At 42.8% G+C, this 22,825-nt stretch overlaps 1 protein-coding gene across 3 annotated transcripts in view; it reads right to left on the bottom strand.

Annotated features, from left to right (window-relative positions):
- WNT5B (Wnt family member 5B) overlaps positions 1 to 21,768 on the bottom strand; it is a 132,716-nt gene extending 110,948 nt beyond the window's left edge. For 2 of the 3 annotated variants that reach the window (XM_081927263.1, XM_081927264.1), the window contains exon 1: positions 21,464 to 21,768. The gene's annotated coding sequence lies outside the window, so the exon portion shown is untranslated. The remainder of the gene's footprint in view (positions 1 to 21,463) is intronic. The other variant, XM_081927267.1, reaches the window with a different exon arrangement.
- Between the last annotated feature and the right edge of the window lie 1,057 nt (positions 21,769 to 22,825).

Here is a 22,825-nt window from a genome sequence, read left to right as displayed (position 1 = left end):
GTTTTCAGAGGACGATGTTAACTCCTGCTGAACACCCTGGATAGAGATGTCAAGAAGGCTAAACAATTCTGGAGGCTAGCTGGCTTTGGGGCCAGAAGGGATCCCGTTCTTGCAATATCAGTTTTCTTTAAAGCTTGCACTGGAGGTGATTCTCAGGAAATAAGGTGTGTGTAATATTGCAGCATGTCCCTGGTTTCTCTCCCTGGCTTATCGTAAAGCACACACTTTGCATGCACAAGGTTCCAGGCTCAATCCCAGCAGATCTAGTTAAAAGAATCTCTGATTAATAGGCTGATAAAAAAGGTCTCTGCTAGAGACCTTGCAGAGTGGCTGCCAGTAGCAGTGGAACAGGGGTGGACAGAAGAGAGATTGGGATCTACCAGTCAATTTCTGCGTGCTTCTCAGCAGATTGGCAAGGTTTTCCAACTCCAACCCCTTCTTCCATTCAAATTAGGCTCCTGAAATTAAGATAGATTTTTTTTGGGGGGGGACCAGGAGTAGATTCATGTATGACAGAACTTTGAACTTCATTATAGTACTGAAAACCCTATCTTCTAGTCATGTAGCACATAGAGCAGGTGTTTGGGAACTACAACTCCCATTCTCCCTAGCCACGGGCCATGCTTGCTGCAGCTGATGGGAGTTCTAGTTCAACAACATTTGGAGGGCCCAACACCTGATATACAGCTACCTTCTACTGTAGCGGAAGGGAAAGTATTTTGACCTAAGGCTACATTGCACTTGTTGCAGAACACTACAGCTGACCTACAAGAGTGTGGAGAAAACAGGAGCCCCAGTTAGGGATGAGGGGGAAAAGTCAATTAAGTTTGCATTTAAAAGCAAACCTACCTGATTCGCTCTTTCCAGAACAATATGTGAACCAAAACACAGCTATCCTTTGAAATTCCCCCTTCTCCAAATTTTGCAGTACGATACAGTTATTTAGCTAAGTAAGGTGCACAAAAATGGATATATTTGTAAAAATTAGGCAAAACTGTAAACAGTAAAATATAGCTTAGGAGAAATTTACACTAAAAGGGTGTTGGATTTTCATTATGGCTTTTTTAAAAATTATAATCATTCTATATTTATTTATACCCTGCCTTTTTCCCTTATAAGACTCAAGACAGTTTACAGATAAAAACAAGAATCACTAAAAACATAGAAAAAACAACAATTAAATAAACAATTAAACATTAATAAAATAAAAGCTATCTACGTACATAAAATCTGTTCAAAACTTATGAATAATTACGATAAAAATAAGAATAAATTACAAACGGATCTGAAAATATGGAGAACTGAATTTAAGAATGGAAAAATCAGAAACTGAGAGAAACAGAAATTGACAGATTTACTCGTTCAGCTGTAAAATAACACATTCACTCTCCTACATACCCCATTTCCTACTTTGGGAAATGGCAACATCAAGGTGTGGAAAGGTTGAGAATAATTTAGATAGGGACTGGGGAATAGGTAGACTCTAAGCATTGTTGGACTTTGACTTCCTTCAGCCCTGACCATTGACCCTGTGGCCGAGGGATGATGGGATTTGAGTCCAGCAACAACGGGAGAGACACAAGTCCCCCTCCTTAGTTTAGTTCTTTCCAAGAATGGACAAGTTTTCCAAAATTGAAAAATTTGGGGGATGGGGGAGTGGAAGAGAAAGCCCTTCACTCCATCACAGCAAATGTACACAAAGTGAAGGCCTCTTTTAAATCACCACCATGTTGCTGATTTTTTTTTTAAAAAAACAACCATCAACAATTAGAACTGGTCCTTATCTGAATTGGCAAACAACCCATTTCCAGTTTCTTCCTCCCCCCAACCCATGGGAACCAGTCAGCCTCCCCAGAGCTGAAAAGCTCATGTGGCCTGAATATGTAGGACAGACTACAAAAGGGTGGGATTCTGACTGACAGTTCCTAACACTAATGCTTTTTTAAGTGCCAGAGGTATCTTGTTTGCTGATGTAGTAGAACGGGTGGTCCTTCGCTCTTGGAACTGGAGCTGAAGTGGCGTACTCTCCACAACGAGATTTCCTCGCTGACCCTTGGGGGATGGAGTCAAGAAGAAAGATGGGCTGTGTAACCTACAGATCTTACTAGCTATATATAATTTGCACTGCTTTGGTTAATGGGAATTTCCATGCCCTAGGCACAACACTCAGAACCATCGCAGTTTCCCATCCGATATCAGTTAAACAATGTTTCTTAGACAATACTACATAATGAAAGACAAACTGTCTGGCCCCAGTTCTGGGAAACATCAGTGATGAGACACTGAGGTTATTTGGGACAGGCCGGCATTCTTTTAATCAGTGCACACCCAAAAAAACCATACGCTTTCCCCCATTGATGCAACTTAAATTAATCTTGATGTACAAGTTATAAACCCAGCATTTGATGCTTGCAAGACCATAGCTATGAGGAGCAAAAAGGACCCTCTAGATGTGTAAAGAAAATTAAAAAGGACACATCTCATTACCCAAAGACTTGAGAGCACAGTGGGCATGATCAAGCTAAGGTTAAAAACTTTTGTCATCCTACTGGATTATAATGGGCAGAATTCAAGCAGGCATGTTTGTGTGTGTGTGGTTTTACAATCTCTTCATTTGAAATGATTCTGGAACATTTGAGGTGGCAATTCTGAAGTCTGATGGGATGGGGTGGGACGGAGAATAAGGATCATTCCACTAGGAAAGTAAAAATGCTTACATTGACTCATTAGCATTGCTTTGAATTCAACCCACAGCATGAGTTACTCAAACTAAACTAGTACAATTCTTCAGAATATTTAACCACATTTCTAGTGATGGAGACTTTTCTCTGTCTTTTATCAGGCATTCATCAGCTCTGAAGTAGTATCTTTCTGCACCTGGAGGAAACAGTCCATCAAGCTGACACACAGCATCCCAAAGGCTTAGTTCATTTAGTTCACATTGATTGCATGCCAGGACCCAGGGCACTGCAATAATCTTACATACAAAATATAAAGGTATGTATAATATAATATGGCTGCTGCCCTCCATATGACTCCCTTTCTTGTTCCCAAGTAGGGGTCTTCTGCATGTGTGTACCTGTGGGGTGTGGTGGGGAAGTTTAATTTCCAAACAGTTCTTGGAAATAACTGGTGTTGTGGAGTGGAATTTCCAAACAGTTCTTGGAAATAACTGGTGTTGTGGAGTGGAATCAAGGAAAAAATAGAACCTAATCTGATATAAGGCAGCTTCCTATTTGTTCACCTAGCCCAGTATTCTTTATGTTGCCTGGCAATGGCTGTCCAGGATTTCAGAGAAGATTCTCTCCCAACCCTACCTGGAAATGCTGGGAATTTAAATTAGGACCTTCTGCATGCAAAGCTCAGCTGTTACTGAGCTACAGCCTTTCCCCAAATGATGGTTGTATACATGCTGATGGTGTTACATGCATTTTGTGCTGGCTGATGAGAGTGGTCATTCAAAAACATCGGGAAGGCATCGTATTTGCTATTCTTGCCTTAGAATAGTCCATCTATTTTTATTTTATTTAACTGGATTTAGTTACCACTTAATCATTTATAACCTCTAAATTGTTTACTATAAAACATTAATTAAAATAGTCATAAACTTGAATGTTAAAAACCAGCTAGCCTAAAAAATTATCAAAATATAAGTAAAACCAACAGCTGTGAAAAATAAAATTACATGTCTATTGTATATTCTGAATATCAATGGCTCTCCAAAGTCTTAGATAGAGATATTTCCTGACCCTTTTACTTGATATTATTTGAACTGGAAATTGAATCTGGGTTCCTCTATGTGCAAAGGATGTGGTTTACCAAGGAGTTGAGGTCCCTTTCTTTGGCTACATGACTTCACAAACCATTCAGATAACAGGATGTGCTCTGTCTAGTGCAGGGGCTTTGTCCTGCCCTTCCATCCATGTTTATCTAAAGAAAGGGAAGACTAGGCAGAATTACCAAACAGCCTCCTTGTGACGTTGCCAAGAATGTATGGCTCTTGTAGAATCCAGAGAACTGGGTTTCTATTTTCTTTGGGCTTAGCCTTAATCAAGCAATTACAAATACAGAATCATTTATCCAAATGGCCCTTGAGAATATTCCAAACATTTGGATAAGCAAGCATTTGTGTAAAGTGGAGCTCTCTAGATTTAAAGATACATTACCATGATACTAAGCAGGGAACGCACAATGAATTTTGATAGCAAGCAATTTTGATAACATAACTGAAACAGGAATTCTCCAGTATTTCATTAAGGACTACAGGAAATGAAGAAGGAATGTTACCATACACCTCTGTTTCACCTGTTAAATATGTCTCTACCCTACTTCACTAAATAATGATTTAATAAACTATGGTTTATTAAACTGTGGCTCAGTGTTATGTGTAAACCCTGCTTAGCAGCTTCATTGTGGTTAGTTTACTGCCAATAAACCATGACCTGAAGACATGATTTATTGATTTATGAATATTTGTTTGTTTTAACTATGGCATTGCATTATATATGAATCTTGAACCCTTCCTTAACTGTGGTTTGTTTGACCACCTCATCTCAGACTCTCAGCAAACGACAAAGGCACTAGGCAAAAGCAGTTGCAAAACAAACAAAACTTTGGAAAAAGTGTCTTTGGGACAACTTGCTGTTAACTTATGGTTTGTTAAACAAACCATGGGTTAGTGTTATACCAGGCCTGTGTGTGTATTTGTTACAGTTTTACCTTGTCTTTTCTCCAAGGGCTCAGTGTTTAAGTAAATCACCGTGTCAGGTAGTTTTGGATGAATGGGGTAACTTGACCCAAATCAGCTAGTCAGCATCATGACTGAACAGAGCTTCAAACTCACCCTTCTTCACAAGTCAAAGCCAAGCACTCTAACACAGAGAAAAGCAAATTTGTGGCCCCCTAAACATTGCATGGCCATTGATCAAGGATGATGGCAGTTACAGTCCAGCAGCATCTAGAGGGCACCAGGTTCCCCATCTCTGTTGTAACTGTGGAGCCACACATCCTCTGCTTACTAGAAAGTCTGTAGAGTCTGCCAGTTAATATGTGGCATTCCCCCGTTCCTCAGCAAAACAGAAAGGAAATATTTTGGTCCCTTGACAACTGAAATGAAAAGAATGAGCTAATGAAGGAAATTCAACAAGTGATGCAGTAACTGTAGTATAAAAAGCAAGGTATAAGAGTGTGGAGATATGGTTTTATCCACGCAGTGGCAGAATTTATCTTGACAACACACAACACTTGACCAAAAATCCAAGACAGAAGTCCTTACACTGCTGAATTTCTGAGGTTATTTTAAGGCTCCCACTAGGAGTGCTTCTATATCCAAGATGTACACAAGAAAGGCTGAATGGCAGCTTCCCACGCTGTCAGTTTGGTATATTTTTGCAGCAAAATGGAAGTGAAAAAAAATGCTAAACATAAGAAGAGCCCAGCTGGATCAGCCCAAAGCCCTCTCTAGTCCAGTATCCTGTTTCCCACAGTGGCCAATCAGAAAGTCCACAGGTAAAGCATAAGAGCAACAGCATCTACCCTTTGTTGTCCCCCAACAATTTGGAAGCAAGCTGCCTCCTGGAGGTAGCAAGGTGGTAGAGCATGAGACTCTTAATCTCAAAGTCATGGGTTCGAGTCTTATTTTCAGTGAAAGATTGTTGCATTGCAGGGGGTTGAACTAGATGATCCTTGTGGTCCCTTCCCACACTACAATTCTATGATAAGTAGTCATTAATGGGGAATTTGTCTACTGCCTTTTTAAATCCGTCTAAGCTAGTGGCTGTCACCTCTTGTGACAATAAATTCCATGAGTTAATTGTGCATAAGTATCTAAAACACTCTTTCAGACTGCTCAAAGTACACATCACATCATATAACCTGTTTTTCCTGATGAGGCCGTTTGCACACCATACTTTTAAAGCACATGTAAAGTACATCCAGCCCCCCAAGAATCCTGGGAGCTGTAGATTGTTAAGCGTGCTGGGAATTGCAGCTTTGTAGAGGGTAAACTACAGTTCTCAACCTTTGCAGGGGCGCTTTAAGTGTATGCTGTATAGGCAGATGTACTATATGTCTCATGGTTGGGCAAAGACTGATAAGTGACGAGAGTGCTCTGAAGTTACCAATGCTTGGGACTGTAGGGATAAGTTAAACACTGTATGTAAAACAGAATGAGAGACCAAAGGCTCCCTATCCCTTTCTGGACCCAATCCAAGATGTTAGGGATGACATTCAAAGCCCTAAATGGCCTGGGTCCAGCATACCCAAGAGGCTGCCCTTATCTTTCTGACACTCCACTATGACCTTTAAGAGTGACTGGGGATGCCCTCTTCAGCTTACCAAATCAAGACCACAAGGATGAGCAGAGAGCCTTCTTTGGCAGGTAGCCACCAACCGAGGAATTCCATTCCCCTGAAGACCTGCCAAAGCCTAGGCATTTTTGGAAGCAGTACAGGGGACACACACACACATTGCAGTAAGCCCGCAGCTTATGCAGGGGTTACACTCCGGGGATTGTGCCTAAAGTGAAAATCACTTCTAGTCAAAACACATTGGGTGTAATGGCAGGTGGGATTGCCAAAATCTTTCTCCCCAGATGCCCCCCTTTCTGCTCACTTCTTTTAAAAAAGTAATAAATTGCCGAGCGCATAAAGCTGAATATTAAATGTGCATAAATTGCAGGCTTACAATACCTATACCTATACCAATACAGTGGTGCCTCGCAAGACGAAATTAATTTGTTCCGCGAGTCTTTTCGTCTTGCGATGTTTTTCGTCATGCGAAGCATGGTCCGTCGCAACTGCGCCGCTTCAAGCGGCTTTAGGGAAAAAGCGAACAAACTCGCAAGACGTTTTTGTCTTGCAAAGCAAGCCCATAGGGAAATTCGTCTTGCGAAGCGACGCAAAAACTGAAAAACCCTTTCGTCTTGCGCGTTTTTCATTTTGCGAGGCATTCGTCTTGCGGGGCACCACTGTACTGATACCAATGCATAGTGGCTAGGGCTAAGAAGATATGGGGCAAAAGAGAGTGTAAGCCAGAGATGGGGAAGTCGCAGCCCTCCAATTCCCATCATCCTTGACCATTTAACATCTTGAGTGGGGCTGAGTCCAGTCCAACAACATTCAGAAGGCCCCTGCTGTATGCAACCAATCTAAATGCGGCCTTGGTGGTTAATGCATTGCCACCCACCTTCAGTAGACGAGATGGATAGTTCAGTAACAGGGCAGATACCCTGCATGTGGAAGGCACTAGGTTGAACTGTTAAGTTGCAGGGGAGAGATCTCCACCCAAGGCTTTGAAGAACCACTGCTATACAGAGTAGACAGAGCTTGGCTACCTAGACCAAAAGTCTGACTTGACAGAAGGCAGCTTGATAGGCTCTTGTGAGGCCTTGTGTATAGAAAGGGAGTATTGTTTCTGCTTTTGTTTGGCCAAGGGGGCTGGGCACACAAATGGCTAAGACCCCTTGATCTAGGCTTTTATCAGATTCTTTAACCAACTTAAGATGGCTGGCATGCCATAATACAGTCTTAGTGGGTGCCATAGGCTGGTCCCAGTTTTTATTGCTGTCATTAAGTGTGTGTGTTGTGGGGATAAGTCCTGTAAAGTTAAACAGCACACAGAAGTGATCTGTGTCTTCATTTCTTCCTCTGATTCATATCCTTCTCCCTCTCTGCCCTATGCCTTTTACTCAGTTCTCAGAAACCATGAGTGAATGGCTGGCGATAAATCACTTTCCAAACTGACCTTTGACTTTTCCTGAGCTTGAGGGTCTGTTGGCCAGACTGTGTGTGCTCTTGTGCTTATAAACTGGGCTCCCAGCTCCCCCTCCAAACAAAGGTAATCCTTGTGCTGTCCCACCCCTTCCCACTGCAATTCTATGTCCCCAAAAAGACAAGCTGGATGGAGGAAGAAGAATCACATTAAAAATAAAAATAAAAAGACAAGGTCTATCTGTTTAAGCACACAAGACTGCACACACAGTGTACATTTAGCTCATCAACTGCAAAAGTAGATCCTAATCATACTTGAATCCATGTTCTATGTTTTTATATATATAGAGAGAGATATATATAAAGATTCTATACTACGTATTCATTGCATTTATATCTCACCTTTTCTCCAATATGCTCAAGATGGCGTATATGGCAATCTTCCTCCCCATTTTATCTGAACAACAACCCTTTGAGGTTGGTTAGACTGAGACTAGCCCAAGGCCACGCAAATGAGTTTCATGGCTGGGCAGGGCAGGTCCTTTGTCCAGCACTAACCACTAACGCCATGCTGGCTCTCTCTATCCACAATTTTTTTTTTAATACACTGGGTGTTGTTGCATTTCCCCCCCCCCACACATGTGTAATAAACAGGGTTGCATCTAACACTAGGCTTACTCAAAGAAAACCCACTGAAGTTAATGGGCATTGCTAACTTAGTTACAGGTAGCCGTGTTGGTCTGCTGTAGTCAAAGCAAAATAAAAAAATTCCTTCCAGTAGCACCTTAGAGACCAACTAAGTTTGTTATTGGTATGAGCTTTCATGTGCATGCACATTTCTTAAGATACTTATTCTTCAGTGTATCTGAAGAAGTGTGCATGCACATAAAAACTCATACCAATAACCAACTTAGTTGGTCTCTAAGGTGCTACTTATTTCAGTGGGTCCACCCTGAGAATAACTTAGTTGAATAGAACCTATAATAATAATACTTAACATCTGTACAGCGCTTGCGAGGGTTCAAAGTAATTAACACGCATTATCTCATTTAAATCCTTATAAACAACCCTGTAAGGCAATTCAGTATTATCCCTCATACTACAAACAAGGAGGAAGCAGTGGCGCTGGTGGCTGGTGCTCTTTGGGACTGGCAGGGCAGAAGGCAGGGAGGCCAACAGTAGATGGTGCCAGAGCCAAATGACAGGCAAAGTCAATTAATTCCAGGTTTGCCCCAATGCCCCTGATGAGTTCTACAAGGAATATGGAGGAGCAGGAAGCTGACAGGTGGTGCCACTCCATGGGCAGGGTGTCAGAAGGCAGCCACATGATGACTAGCTGACAGCAGACTGAGGCTGGTGGGGCAGTGCCTCTTTCTCCCAAACTGACCAGCTTCTACTGGGGTGAGGGGATTGATGTAAAAAATGGCTTGCCTTAAGGCCAGCTAATTATTTCCTAGCAGAGGCAAGATTTGAACAGAGGACTTCCTGATTCACAGCCTAGTCTTTAACGACTATGCTACAGCAGTTATCTAGGGTGCTTTCCTTCTGAAATGAAAGTTCAGTTCTATTAACATCAACATTTTTTTAAATTTTCAATTTGATTAATGGGGATCTGCTGTCGCTCTATTCCACGTGACCCGGAAGTGTCTGCAGACAGCGCTGGCTCCCGGCCTCTAGAGTGAGATGAGCGCGCAACCCTAGAGTCTGTCAAGACTGGCCCGTACGGGCAGGGGTACCTTTACCTTTACCTTTATGTTCTGATAATGTGGAAAACAACAGTGCATATGATTTTAGTAGAGTTGGCCCAATATTTTTTTACTTCAAAATATAGTATTTCTTTAAAAAAACAAAAACAAAATCCTACGACAGATCAGTATAAAGGAAGTTGAAAGGGAAATTCAAGAAGGTCAGCTGTCTCCAGAACCACTGAATGTTATTCAAAATCACAATAATAAAAGCTCAGCTGGAATGGATACCCCCACAACAGAAAATGTACCACTAAGTCCAAGAGAATGCCAGCATGGTTAATGAGCAGAGTCAAGGAAGCTAATAGATTAGAGACAAGAAGGCTTCTTTCAGAAAATGGAAGTTTGGTTACAATGAGGAGAACAAAAAGGAACATAAACTTTGATAAAAGTAATACAAGCTGACAAAAAATGCAAACGGAATGCAAATAATTATACCGAATTATTAATGTATTGTCATTGTCATTGCTATGTGCATTGCTATTGGTATTATTACAGGAGTGTATTGCTAAAATAATTAAGAATAACAAAAAGATATATTTAAAGGCTTCAGAAGGATAGGAAGATGGTTGATCACTGGACGGTAAGGGAATTAAAAGTGTGCTAAAGTAAGAAAAGAAGACTGCAGAGCAACCAAATGAATAATTTTGTTAGTCTTCACTGCAAAAAATGTAGGCGAAATACTGTGCTTGAGTTGACTTCTAAAGAAAGGGAGTCTGAAGAACTGATACAAATAGTTGTGACAAGAGATAAAATTCTTATGAACAAATCACTGCTTCCAGATGCTATCCATCTGAGAGTTTTTAAATGTGAAATTGCTGATCTGCTAACAAAAATATGTAACTGGTCCCTATGATTGGTCTCTGCCAAGAGAACTGGGAAGTGAGCAAATATACTGCTGTTCTTTGCCACACTTGCAATTATGCAGCTTCTTATTTCACATAAATACATAATACAGACCTGTTCTCATGTTCTCACATAGATGGATAGATAGATGATAGATAGATGATAGATAGATAGATAGATGATAGATAGATGATAGATAGATAGATATAGATAGATAGATAGATAGATAGATAGATAGATAGATAGATAGATAGATAGATAGATCGATAGATAGATATAGAAGATAGATAGATAGATAGATAGATAGATGATAGATAGATAGATAGATGATAGATAGATAGATAGATAGATAGACGATAGATAGATAGATAGATAGATAGATAGATAGATAGATAGATAGATAGATATAGGAAATTATAGGCTGCTTAGTTTAATGTTTGTTCTAGATAAATTGTTGGAAAGCCTTATTGAAAAAATGATCAAGAATATGGAAGAACAAGTTTTGCTGAAGAAGTCTCAACAAGGCTTCTGAAAAGGTCGTTCCTGTCTCACTAGGCTTTGTTTTTTTAAAAAAATAATATTTATTAGGCATTTCCAATTATAACAATATATATAAAAAAAAACATCCCAATTTAAAATCTTATTTTCCATAACATCTTTCCAAGACTTCCCCTCCCCTCCCCCTCTTGTATTCCAATTCTTACAGATAAGTTCAGCAATTTCTTATCCCAAATTTTAAACTTATTGTCATTAACCCAATTTATAAATATTTGCCCACCTCCTAAAATCGACTTAATCCCTTCCACGCGTTCTCCCCTTTAATATACATGATAGATTAAAATGTAATAAGATAAAATATAGTTTAACACCCTTTGGATTCCAAATTTCCCTCCCCCTTTCCCCGGTTGCGTCCCCAGTATTTCTCAAATCAGATGTCTTCCTGGAGCTCCCACATTTATTTAAACCATAGTCCTTTACCAGTCATCTTTAATTTTATATATCCAATCTTGGAAGGAGTCTATCTCAAAAAGTCCCATTTTTTCCATCCAGACTTTTATATACTTGGGAGTAAAAACTCCAATTTTACTTCTTTATACTTTTTCAAGTCTGGATGTCCCAAATGTTCCCACTTCCAACTTTGTCCAGTTGTCGATTGTTCTTGTTGTTCTTGTTGATCTCTCTCCTCTTCCCCCCCCCTTTTCTTTTCCTGTTTTCCTGCACAGATGTTCCAATTCCAAAAGTCTCTAAATTCCTCTGCAAAGGCTCTGTTATTCAGGAACCAAACATGATGCCAAGTCCCTTCCATTCTTCAATAGATAAGTCTATTGTCTGCTTTACATGTATAAGCCTCTGTAGCCAAAATAATGTTCCATTTCTGCAGTTTCCCAGGAGATAAAGAGTTCTGTTCAAATTCAATGCTGACAACTTGTAATATCCCTCAGCTCCTCTAGGTGAATTGCAATAACTCAGTTCCCTTCCAGATCACGACCACCAGTCATAGTAACTTAATATTCCTTGTTTTAAACATTTTAAATCCAAATTATAACAAATGTAACCGGCAAAGTCCTCGCAACAAAGTTCTTTTTGTTCTTCTGCTTTGACAGCTCTTTGACAGCTGCCAAAACCTCTCCTTGTCTTCTCCGGGCGCTCTAACAAAAACGCTCCCAGGTTCCGTGGGGGGGTTGCTTTTTGATTCAATTCCACTATTCTCCTCCAGCTCAGTCTTATAATTTTCCATCGCGAAATTTAGTAACTTTATCAAAATAGGGTTGCGCTCGATCTTAGATGTTAAGTCCGTTACTTTAGCTCCTCTACAACAGGGGGGGGGCTGACTTCCTTTTTACGCCCTCCCTGCTCGTTCCAAATTTTTTATAAATTTATCGCCCTTTTTAGTCCAAGTTCCAATTACTCACGGGTTATACTTTGAATCCGAATTTCCAATAGAAGAAGTCAGCGCTCTCCGTCGAATGGCATGCGGCTTCGCTCGGCAGGGGAAGCGGAGTACTCAAAGCACCACCACCCCCTGCCACCCGTTCCGTAGCCTTTAAAAAGGCTTCTTCGCGGGTCGAGGGGGGGCTTAAAAGGTGCCAGCCGAGTCACCATGTCCATGGGTTTCAGCGCCCATGGTTTTTGAGGGTCCCCGCGTCGCCGGCGCGGGAGGACCCAACCCCTGCCGAGCAGGCTCCCTCCGGAGCTCGGAGGGAGTCCGCCATTCGGCGATGGCGCCAACCCGGAAGTCCCTGTCTCACTAGGCTTTGGATGAGCATGTGGATAGCAGGGATTCAGTAAGCACTGTTTACTTGGGCTTTCAAAAAAGCTTTTGACAAAGTCTTTCTCCAAAGACACCTGAGCAAACAATCATAGGATAACAGAAGAGGTCCTCTTATGGATCAATAACTGGTTAAAGAACAGGAAGTAGAGAGTAGGAACAAATGGACAGTTCTCATAATGGTGGGTTATAAACAGCGAGGTCCCCCAAGGATCTGTTTTGAGACCAGTGCTCTCCAACTTGTTTGTAAATTATCTGGAGTTAAGAATGCAGGAAAGTCAAGAGGGTCAGCTCTTTCCAGAACATTGGGGATTACTCAAAACCACAATAACAGAAGCTTAGCTAGAACGAATACCATAAATCAAGCAAGGTATCACCAAATTCAAGAGTTGGCATGTTTAATGAGAAGAACAGGATGAGTTTAAAAAACAAACAAACTGACAAACCCCACGGATCCCCTGTTGTGATTCTGTGATGCAAAAATGTTTCTGAGATGCCTTCAAAGGCCCCCATAGTTTGAGACTCAGTCTGAAAAAGGTCATCCTCTTTAGTTTAGAAAAAAGAGGAGTAAGGTGGGGCATGCTATTGTATAAAACTACCATTTTAAAATCTGCCTTCTCATCTGCTCCCCTTCCCAACCCTGATTTCATGCAAATTCAGAATTGAAGTAAGTCATTACAAATCCTCCAATGAAGAAGAAGAGTTTGGATTTGATATCCCGCTTTATCACTACCCGAAGGAGTCTCAAAGCGGCTAACATTCTCCTTTCCCTTCCTCCCCCACAACAAACACTCTGTGAGGTGAGTGTGGCTGAGAGACTTCAGAGAAGTGTGACTGGCCCAAGGTCACCCAGCTGCTGCATGTGGAGCAGCGGAGACGCGAACCCGGTTCCCCAGATTGCAAGACTACTGCTCTTAACCACTACACCACACTGGGGGTTGTGAGATGGCAGCTTTACATTTTTATGTATATAAAGAAGAAGAAGGAAGATATCATGGAGGATAAGGCTATCAGTAGCAACTATCCATGGTTATTTCTTTATTCATATAGTGCCATCTATGTTACATTGAGCTTTATAAACAGTATATTATGGTTGTATACTACCTCCAGATCAGAGGCAGTATGTCCCGAGTACCAGCTTGTGGGGAACCGCAACAGGAAATGGCTGTTGTCTTCATGTTCTGCCAATGCTGAACTAGAGGGGCCTTTGATCTGATCCAGTAGGGATTATCCTGTGTTCATAGGTAGGACGCTCTATTAGAGTCTGAACCTGAACAGAACATTTAGTATTTAGCTACAGCTTGTTCTTGCTATTGCTGGTACAAATGCATGTTGCAATAAAGGAAAGGAATTAAGTGGGTGAATTAAGGAGACTGGTTGCTGGTCTAGATCTGTAGAGTAAGGGAAGGAGATAGAAACAGAACCACTGGGGAGGTCACTGAATAACTCATTTGGGACAGGAGTTCCAATGCTGAACCCTAATTTGAAGGTCTGTGTGTGACCTATAAACCACACCTTCTCATCCTACAGTGGTGTCAGATGTATGCTTATAGATTATGTATCAACATTAAACAATGCAGATGGCATTATATAATCATAGATATTATGTTCCTGGGTGCCGCTACAAATCCCACCTCAGTCAATCCATGGGTGGTTATAGGCTAGAAAAGGGTGAAGTTTTTTGCATGTTAAGACTTGTCCAACTTTTTGGATTAAGTTTCTTAGTTGCTAGCATGGATAGTCAGGTTGCTACTACATGCAGGGGCAACAGTGATGGACGGTGAGGAGGAAGAGGTGGGAGACAGAATACAGTTGGCCCATTGTGTACAGGAAGAGAACAAATCAACTGAAATGGGCTATTTTAGATACTAAAAGAGTGAACATGTCACATCCACCTCCAAAAAATATATTTTCATTATTTCTAGAATAGCCGACATTTAAGGAGCTACAGTACCTGCAGTTTGGAGTGGTGTATGAGCAAGTGCTTTTATTAGCACTTGCTTGGGAGAGTCAGTACAACTCTTAGCTTACCTCCTCATGAGTAACTTAGCAAAGTAACGCACATGCTCATAAAAGCAATGCATGTCATTATAGATCCTCTACTCAGAAGAAAATAAATGTTCCCACATTTAGAACTCGAACCAAATGCAAAGCACAGTAATTATATCCCACAGACATGCTGGTTTCTAAGAAACATGCCTGTAATGTATAGACGTGCAAACAAATTAATAGCTGCACACAGTTTACAGGAAAACCCTGAGTTTGCAAAAAATTGTTCAGAATAAGCTAAAGCAGGGCAGATGGCTGGCTCACAGTCATGAAGAGGCATGGAGGAAGGCAGCTGTTGAGTAACAGAGGGGTTAGCTTACTAGTAAGGGCACATTCACTTATTTGGAGATGTGGCATTTCAGCCAATTCAGACCCTGCACCACACACACTTTAACCTTGTGGTGAAGAGCAAGGAAGGGGAACCTGTGGCCCTCCAGATGTTGCTGCACTCCAGCTCCCATCTGCCCCAGTCAGCACAGCCAATGGTCTGGTCCACAATGGTGGAATGTGCAGTCCAACAACATCTGGAGGGATACAGGTTTCCCATCCTTAGGGCAGAGGGTTCACTGCAAGAGCTGTCTCTGCATTGCACTAGTGTCCCAGGAGAAAAACTAGACTTACTCCAACTGGACACAGCATTTCCAAAAACAAAGGTGTTGTGAAGATAAATTGGTGGAAGGAGGGAAGAACACCATGTGTTCACTTGTGTTCTACCTCCACAGTTGGAGGTAGTATGTACCTAAATACCAGTTTTTTGGAATCACAAGTGGGTAGAATGCTGTTGTGGTTAGGTCTTGCTTTTGGGCTTCCCACATGCATCTGGTTGGCCCCTGTGAGAACAGAATGCTAGACTAGATGGGCCATTGGCCTGATCCATCAGGCTCTTTTTATCTACTGCATTTTGGAAAATTATTTGTCTGTCTGCCTATCCAACTCTTCTCTATGGGTTCGGCTGCCTCTTGAGATATTGTGACCAAACTTGGCATGAGGTTTGAAGAGGTGGGACAGTGGTCTTCATTGACATTTGTATGTCAGACACCATTCTGAATCAAGATGGTACACCATAAAACGTTGCTTTGGCATTACTTTGCCCATTTGGGCATACTTTCAACTGCCTCTCAAGATATGATTGTGAAACTCAGCATAAGTGTTTCCAAGGTGGATTCTTCATCAACATTTGAATGCTAGGCACAATTTTGATCATTTTCCCAAGGAGCTCAGGCTAGGATACATGGTTCTCTTTTGTACATGTTTCATGTACAAAGCAGGTTATTGAGCATTCAAAGCTGAATTAATGTCTTTCAGCACATTGGCTGTATCGCTGGAAAGGTGGACAACATTACTTTAAGGGTGAGCCTGTGACCTGGATTCAGGAATTAAAGTATTTACCATCACAAAAGAATGGCCAGGCTGCCCAAGTAAGCAATCACTGGCTTTTGCCACATATCCTGACAGACAGAATTTCTGTTGCAGACTGCCTCCTTCTGTGATGTATGTATGATGTTTCGGGGGTGGTCTTGGGCTACAGGGTGGACAATTTCAAAAGTCTTTATAAGGGCTTGCACATCATTGTTCTGGGTTCCTCCTCCCTCCTGCATGTGGTGAGGACCCTGCTGCAACAGTTTAATAAAGATCAGGCTTACTAGTTGCTTTGCTTCTCAATATTCTTTGGTTGGCCTCTGTTATTTTCTCCTACCAATAAGGAACCCACTTAAGGACTCTATATGGGCTCTTGGATACCCCATAAGGGAAAAGGAGCAGATTTTATTTAGATCAGTTGCAATTCTAAACACACTTACTAGGTAGTAAGTCCAATTGAGTATAGTGGAATTTACATCTTAGAAAATATGCACATACACTATCCAGAAATGGCTATGTTCCTTTCGTTGGAAAGTTTAAGTGGTGTGTGTTCACACCCATGGGAGACAGCAATGCATTGTCTCAAAGGCCAAACTCAGCTGAGTAAAACTGAGACAATCGCTTGCATTTTTTAAAATGGCATGACAAAATTGTACTCATGGTGGTGATTCATTTAGACTTCTATAATTAAAAATTCAAAAGATGCTTTGGACGCTGTGATGGATACATGAAGCAAATGAAAATGCTAAAAAAACTCTCTCCCCCTTTCTCTGCTTCAGAATCTTGTCCCATTTCCCAGACAGGTGTGCCACTGTCACATGTTTATTGCTAATTGTCTTATCAAACATTGTGGTCTCCTGTAAATCCTTATAAATGACAACAAACTTGTAAGAAATCAAAGCCAAAAGAAAAGAAAAGACAAACACACTCTCCCAGTTCATGGTCTGAATCAGGTAGAATGTTGGCTTTAGGATTAAATGCAAATTCAGGCTTTTAGTTGTCTTTGTTGCAAATCTCAAGCTTACCTGAAAGCCTCCAAAGGTAAACAAAAACAACTGGTGCTGCTTACACCTTCCGGCATTAAGTGGGAAAGGCATCCCATCTCCAGCAGACATGCAAACACAGCCCTGTCTCTCCAGATTTTCTCCTAAAGTGCTCACTTGTGCTTCTTCATTTACAAACTAGAACTGCTTTGGATGTTTTAGGTCTTTGTAAGAACAAAGCCCGCTTCACCAGGCATAGAAGCAGCTCTGTGGCAATCAGCATCAATATTCTCATCTTAAAAATAAAATAAAAATGCTTACACGCATTGGCAAATTGCTCCAGGACCTCACAATGGTGAAACTCAGCCCCAAGTTGGATACACAGTAACTGTGTGCTTCACTGCACTTGATTCCCATAGACCAGGCATGCCCAAACTTGGCCCTCCAGCTGTTTTGGGACTACAACTCCCATCATCCCTAGCTAACAGCACCAGAGGTCAGGGATTATGGGAATTGTAGTCCCAAAACAGCTGGAGGGCCACGTTTGGGCATGCCTGCCATAGACTAAGAGATGAAGATGGCCGTGAACCGTGGCTTGTTGTTGACAGTATAATCTTCACTCCCTGATAGGCAGAGGTGGCATCAGTAACTGGCACCTTCACCCTACTTGGCCCAAGGTATCACTGAGCTGACTGTCCTGTCATGCCCTGGAGCACCCATTACTCTGGGACACTGTAGAAAAGTTAAACAGCAAGCAGATTGCCAGTACCAGCTGCCCCCAGGTTAGCCTATGGAGGTGTCCTCAGACTCCAGGAGGTGTCCTTCAGTCTCTGTCTCAGGAGGTAAAAGCCTTTCAGCAAACACCCAAGAGAGTGAGGATCAAGGCACAACTCTCCTTTGAAATGGTCAGGTGTTGGTGTCAGGGGCGGGCAGGGCTCTGAGGATTGTGTGGTGGAGGCAGCGGAGCCAGAGGCTGGTGCAGTGGAAGGAGGAAGTGATTTGTGGGGTTTTGTGCCAAGGCTGAATGATGAGGAAGAGTTTGGGGGAGTAGGAGCAGGAGCTGGGGCTGGAGGATGGGCAGGATGCCTCCCTTGCTGTCCCCCAGGACTAGGAGGGGTTTAAAGTGGCAGGCACAGTGACAACTTCTGTGTAGGAGAAGTCACGTGTTGCTTGTACATGACCCATCAGACGTGAGTACTTAAATTTGGGTGGAGGTGTGGTTATGCTGTTGCCCCAACAGTCCAGTTCGGAGCACAAGCTAGGGCAGGGTCACCAGAAAATAGTCACCAGAAGCCTGTGTGTGCATTATGTGCACCTTTGGAGCTACTGCAAGTACGTGGTTTGTCAACAAAGAATTAAACCACCAGCATTTGTCCTCCCTGAGCTGGGTTTGCTGAGGACAATTGGCCTGCGATAGTCATGTTTGGGTCCGTTTTGTCTCACACCATTCTATTGAAACGTATCCACCGACCTTTCCCTATGAAAAGCACAGTATTTATATAAGCACTGTCAGAAGTATTATGAGCAGCCAAAGCTGACAAACATTGAAATTAGATCTGGTTGGCTGGCTTCAGTGGGGATATTTCTTTGGAAAGTGCACGCTAATTTAAATACATACCCAAACAATTCAGCCAGACACTTAACTGCACAGCTGCAGACTGTAACACATTCTGCCGTGACATAATTCTCAAATACTGTACACTAGTGTCACGCCTAAACATGCTCGGAAAAGTAAGCAGTGTCATACCGAAATACAGTGAACAAGGTGTCTTGACAACAATGAAAACTTAAAAAGGAAAAGAGGTGGGAAGTGGTGTCATTGAGTTCTCTCCATTGCTCTGCTGCATCCAAATAAATAGATGACAAAGCCGTCTCCGACCTCAGTTCACTTTAGTCACCTTGAGGTACCCAAAATGAGTTTTCCTCTTGTTCTGCTCCATTTTGCAATGTTGTACAGTGTCATGGACTGGCTGGATGCAGAGGAGTGGTGGGAGGCACCACCCAGGGAACCCACAGGGAAGAAGGCTCAGAGCCCAGGCATTGGTGGTAGGACAACAATGAGTGGATAGAGGGAGAAGAAGCAGATTGGGAGGACGAGGCATCCGCAGCAGAAGAGGTGACATGGTTTAGTGAACAGGAAGAGGCTGTGATGGTTTAGACTCAGAGGACAAAGCAGGGACTAGGGAGGAGTGGGGCCAGGAGAGGCAGGCTGATGAAGAAGCCAGGGAGTCTTCCCCTCCTGCGGTGACCAGCTCCTCTCCATCCTGGTCTCCTAGAACCCACAGAGAAATGAAATGGGCAGAGTAGAAGGTGCTTGTTCACAGACACAGCCTGAGACCATGTAGGAAATACCCTGGAGGGGAGAAGTCCTAGTGGGCACTGAGAAAGTGAGGACCTTCAGTCCTCACAACTGCTTCATTGGGGCAAGACCGCCTGGAAAGGGTTACTGAGACCAGTAGGCATGGGCTGCAGTTTGCTTCCTTGAATAAGGAGTTAACGTCACTGCCCTCGGGTGATTTATTGTTTTGTTGCTGACCTACACCTGACTCCAACCCTGACACACAGATAGAGATACAGGCCTGCTCAGCATTTGAGGAGGGAAACAGCACTCTGTAACAGAAATTAAGTTCAAGTCAGACTCTTGGGTCTATGTAGCTCAACATTATCTATGTTGACCAGCAGCTGCTCTCCAGGTTTTCTGACTGGAGACATTCCTAGTCTTACCAGGAGAACTGGGGACCTTTTGCATGCAAAGCAGATGCTCCGAGTGGCAAGCCTTCCAATATCACAGATAATACATCAGTTCAGTTTCCCACTATTCAATACCAAACCCATTACAGTATCTGCTTCCATTGAAAGGTAATGTCAAACAATCTGAGAGCTCTGCCTAGAATGTTTATCTGTCATAATTTTTACACAAGTGAGACCAATGACCCATCTAGTCAGTCCAGCATCCTGCTCTCATAGGGGTTAACTAGATGCCTCTGGGAAGCCTACAAGCAGGACCCAAGTGCAACACCACTCTTCCCACTTGTGAATCCCAAAATGTGGTATCCAGTCCCTTGAGTCATCACAGGTTTGAACTCCCTGCAATAAAGATCGGGTAAAACAACAACGGTTGCAGTGTCTTTCAGGAATGGTGGGGGAAAGCAGCCTCCCAATCTAATCACCTAAGTGAACTGGTAAAGGTAAAGGTAAAGGTACCCCTGCCCGTACGGGCCAGTCTTGACAGACTCTGGGGTTGTGCGCCCATCTCACTTAAGAGGCCAGGGGCCAGCGCTGTCCGGAGACACTTCCGGGTCACGTGGCCAGCGTGACATCGCTGCTCTGGCGAGCCAGAGCCGCACACGGAAACGCTGTTTACCTTCCCGCTGGTAAGCGGTCCCTATTTTTATCTACTTGCACCCGGAGGTGCTTTCGAACTGCTAGGTTGGCAGGCGCTGGGACCGAGACCAAAACCCCATCCAATCCAGCACTTTGTTCCCACAGTGGCCAAACAAATTTGTATGGGAAGCCCTGACTGCACCTGAGTATTCCTCAGGCTATAACAGTAGCCCTCTTGCATCAGACTAAGAACTCATCTAGTCTAGCATCCAGACCCAGAAGCTCAGAAGTAGGGCAAGAAGGCAATAACCTCCCAAGCAACTGGAATTCCCCTAGCAACTGGAATTCAATAGTATACTGCCTCTAAACCTGGGAGCTTCATATAATCATTGTACTTGATATAGAGCCATTTTCCATTATGTTCTGCCTCCATGGTCAGAGACATCAATTGATGGAAGCCACAGAAGAAGAGCATGCTCTTGTGCTGGGGTCCTGCTTTATGGTTTTCCCCAGGCATCTGGCTCATCACTGAATGAACGGGGTGCTGGATTAGATGGGGTATTGGCCTGATCCAGCAGGCTCTTATGTTATTTTCTTCTAACCATCTTGCTTGCAGCCACCTCTTAATAATAATAAGCAATAATCTTCATGTGCTTTACTTTGTCTATCAGTGTGACTGGGATGAACCCCACCCCCCAAGTTCTAATATTTTGGGAGAGGGTGCAGGTCTGGTCACTGTGTCTAAAGACAGCTCTCTGGCTTTACACAATCAGCTAACTGGCTCCACACAACGAACACCTATTGTCAATATAAGCAATTAAATGGCCCTGTGTACTACCATGCAAGCTAAAGCCGCAAATCCCTCTCATTCAAAAGAAAAAAGGACAACTGTGCCCTGTGTTGGTAACAGTGCTCCAGCAACTGGGATTTAGAAATAAACAAACACACAAACCAAGTGCTTTTACAAGTGCACTTGGGGTGTATAAAAACGGAACATATTCAAGAGCAGAAATGTAGGCCTTGCTAACGCACCTCCCCACCCACTTAGCAAAACCTCCTTGAGCACCTCATGCCCACCACAGAAGTGAGAAATTGGGCCCAGAGAATTTCTCCTAGCACGCCCCCACCGCACCACAGAATATACCATTAACACAACAAAGGAAAGAAAAAATGACATACCTTTGTGCTCTGCTCTTCACTTCCTTCTTAAGCTCCAACAGAGGTGATAGTCTGAGGCCTTGCCTAAACCTTCAGCTCATAGTGTCTCCTTTTGGAAGCTCGACCTCTATTATACAACATTAACTGTCATGGCTTCTCCCAAAGAATCCTGGGAACCAAAGTTTCTTAAGGGTGCTAGGAGCTTGTTAGGAGGCCCCAATATTCCCCTCACAGAGCTGTTTTCCAGGGCAATTTGACAGTCAGTCCCTGTTCTCAGGGAACTCTAAGAATAGAGCTCTGTGAGGGAAATAAACCCTTAATGAACTACAGCTCCCATGATGCATTGGGTGAAGCCTTGTTTGTTGGCCAGTCTTTAAATGTATGGTATGGCATAAATGAGGCCTAACTCTCGGCCTTACCTTGATACAAATGGGAATGAACTGTGTAGTCCGCCTGCAGTAACAAATAACAGAAAGCTGGGAGAGCTATTTAGATATTAAATAGCAGTCAGTGCTTGGTAGCCCCTCTAGGTTTCGTTTTCAATTCCTAACAGAGCCAGAGAGAGACTTTTTTGGTGTGCGTATTGTTGTTTTCAACATGCTAATATATAGATATGTGTCATGGGTGCCAGCACAAAATGGCTGCCATCCACAGAAAGAAAGGTGGGGTGGGAGGAGAAAAGAAGAAGAGGGGGAGGTTCACCCCTATATCTTGACTATAAAAGTTGGGTCTTAGCCTGCTCTACATACTGAAAATTAATGTCCATCCAGGCTGTTTCCCCTTAATATCTTCCCAAGAGTGAAAGCTAATTCTGCCAATATTCAAATAAGCTCAGAGAAGCAGATGCTGAACGTATTTCTGCATGGGAGTTTCCTGATGTTGAGGTATGGCATTTTAGTACAAAGCAACTGTGTGGGACAATATACTAACACACACAAAGATCTGAAGGTACCATGATGCAAAGGACTTGCCATATCCTTCCTCTGAATGAGCCTCATATAAACTAGGTGAACATCCTTTTTTGTCTTTGATTAATCACTTAAGAACACAGCAATAACTTTTGAACCCCATCTCCCCAAATTATCTGCTGCCAAGATGGTTTCAAATTTCTTCACATCATTGGGCCTCAGTTGGCAGTTCAGGGGTCTGACTCCCAACTTGTCTGCAGTCTCCCCCAGTCCCGCTCACCTTGTTGCACGGAAGAGGTGCCTAGGAAGCTCTTTATACAAAGTCTACACTGACTGGCAGCAGCTTCCCAATGCTTCAGACAGGAGATATTCATAGTCCTATCTGGAAATGTTGAGGACTGAATCTGGGACAATGTGCCTGCAAAGCAGATGCTTTACCATTGAGCTAAGGCCGTTCCCCGCAATATCTTGCTTA

The sequence above is a fragment of the Podarcis melisellensis genome (assembly GCF_964234715.1).
Source record: "Podarcis melisellensis genome assembly, chromosome: 10".
NCBI classification, from domain to species: Eukaryota; Metazoa; Chordata; class Lepidosauria; order Squamata; family Lacertidae; genus Podarcis; species Podarcis melisellensis.
This window is presented reverse-complemented; position numbering and strand designations above follow the sequence as displayed.